This window comes from Haemaphysalis longicornis, unplaced genomic scaffold (genome assembly GCF_048455015.1).
Source record: "Haemaphysalis longicornis isolate Haplotype H1 unplaced genomic scaffold, Haemaphysalis longicornis Haplotype H1 scaffold_2, whole genome shotgun sequence".
NCBI classification, from domain to species: domain Eukaryota; kingdom Metazoa; phylum Arthropoda; class Arachnida; order Ixodida; family Ixodidae; genus Haemaphysalis; species Haemaphysalis longicornis.
In genome coordinates this window covers 44,269,778-44,272,424 of record NW_027526295.1, presented here as the reverse complement: position 1 = coordinate 44,272,424, position 2,647 = coordinate 44,269,778, and positions in this window count along the sequence as shown.

Genomic DNA, 2,647 nt, shown 5'->3' with positions numbered 1-2,647 from the left:
AACAATTTATTTTCCTATTTTTACTGCTGCGACATATTGCCAAATGCTAAGCGGCGTTCACAAGAGAAGTTAGACTCTTCCAAACATTTGGAAATTCACTACAGCAACGAGAATAGATCGTTTTATTGCACGAGCGGCGCCGCAGCTGCGAATTCGCCAGCGAAATTTGCCCCATGTAGAACGGGCTTAAGGCATTGTGCTGCTGATCCCAACGACCCGGGTTGAATTAACGGCCGCGGCGGCCGTTTTTCTGATGGAGGCGACAAGGAAAAACGCCCGTGTGCTCGACATTTCGGCGCACGTAAAGATTTCCAGGTGGTCGAAAGTAATCCGGAGCCCTCCACTACGTCGCGCCTCATCGCTTCTTCAGCGTCGGCGCACTAAATCTTAATAAAAAATTCAGCACTGATACAACACGCTTGCAGAGGTTTGACATATCCATATCCAGCGTTTTGTAAGGAACTGTGTAGCTTTAAAAGCAATGAGTAGTTTGCTTGTCCTAGTACGTAACTTCCATTGGCAAACATTACGCTGGCGAGGTTATGTGTCTGTATATATAAGCTTATTCTTTCTGTGTGTTGTTATGTATTTATGTAAGCTTTTTGCTTCCCTTGTGGCGTGATTGTTGTCTATACTTTTTAGAGACTATCTGTTTTCAGTGTACAGCATTTCAACATAATCCGTGTTGTCTTTCGAGTTGTAGTCTTCATAGATTTGCTTCAGGTAATCTTCTCAAGTTTCTCAATTTTTTTGTTATGCCTGCAACTCCTTTCGCGGGTCTGTGTGTTTCGTTTTGTGTTTTGATTCATGGGCTGTTGCTTGCTACCGCTTATTGTGTCAAAAGTGCGCCTGTACAAAACCGCCTCGTTGTTCCTGGGAACTATAAGAGATACTGGTCGATTGATTGATTGATTGATTGATTGATTGATTGATTGATTGATTGATTGATTGATTGATTGATTGATTGATTGATTGATTGATTGATTGATTGATTGATTGATTGATTGATTGATTGATTGAGTGTTTATTCTTGGAGATACGATAGAGTTGTGTGTCATGATTGTGAGCTGAATGAGCGTTTTAAATGTCCTACGCTTAACTATCACTTTCTTGTACCACTTTGCGATGATATGGCTCAGAAACAAAATATGAACAGTGTAACTGCACTGCACTCGTGTTTACGGGGCTTTGATATTGCCCCTGTGTTTTCCCCTTGTTTTATCATGACCATCGGAACCTCTCGTTTCTGCCCCCCCCCCTTTATGTAATTCCCAAGACAGGGCCTTTAAGGGTAATTAAATGATGATGATGAAATCTTAGTTCATTGCTTCTTTGCGACGTCATTTTAGCAAAAGCAACGCGAGCCATTTGGAGGCAAACGTGTGAGCCAACCATTTGCGCTATATTACCTGATAGTGTTATTCTGAACGAATGAATTAATGAATAAGTGAGTGATCAAGTAAGTCAATGAGGGATTCAGTGAGTGAGCGAGCGAGGGAGTGGGCAAGTGAGTGAGTGAGCGAGCCAGTGAGTGGGAGAGTGAGTGAGTGAGTGAGTAAGTGAGTGAGTGAGTGAGTGAGTGAGTGAGTGAGTGAGTGAGTGAGTGAGTGAGTGAGTGAGTGAGTGAGTGAGTGAGTGAGTGAGTGAGTGAGTGAGTGAGTGAGTGAGTGAGTGAGTGACTAAGTGAGTGATTGAGTGAGTGCGGGATTAATAAATTAGTAAAGAAATACACAGAGTTTCTCTTCGGCGTAGATATTTTGCCGAATAGACCACTTGCGTCACTATTCAACATGTACAAGACTAATTATTCTTCGGCAAGCCTTGACACCCCTCCCGTTTTGATTAGGTGGTTTGGCTTGGCTAAACGATACAGCCAATGGTTCTACCAACATTTTACCTGTCCATCTGCCCATTATGTGCATATCTGCTCATTCACATGAACGTCTTTAAGGTGGTTCCTTCTATTCCTTGTATCGCTTCGTTGTATTGGTTTCGTTGTATTAGTTTTTGTTGCCGGAGCTGATGTGTGCTCTTACTAAAACTGATTATGACGTGATTGCTATATATTACGTTATCCTACGGGTACTGAAGTGAAATGTGTGTTTTTTTTCCTATTTCTTCATGTCTGAAGACTATTTGTTTATTGTATGTTGTTTGTGCACTACAGCTGCTTGTGTTGCTGCTCAAGCGGGGTGAAGCCTAGTCAGGAGGGCATACCTCGTTTTGCTTCACCTCTCCGTCATTGCTGCACTGTACTGCCCAAATGGAACAATAAATACAAATACAAAAATCTCTTTCATACAATTCGGCATAATGCATTTTTCTGTTCGTTCTCGGCCAACGTTCCTTAGTATCCTAGATCCAGAAAGAGCAGGACAAGCCAGGTGATACGAAAGTAAAAGCAAGGAGGCTCGCCATGTTGCAAAGCAGTAGGTGCCAAATGGTCGCAGGAGAGAAGAATGCAGTGGGCAAACAGAAATCAGGTAAAACGGCAAGTTGGAGTTGAAACGCGGACCAACTTTTTGGATGGCCGTGTGGCATTTACAAGTACGTTGGTCTTCGCACAGGTTGCTAGTTATTCTTGTGGGCCATCGTTATTCCGCCTAATAGGCTGCTCACTACCTTACTGCTGCATGTGAATTTTATT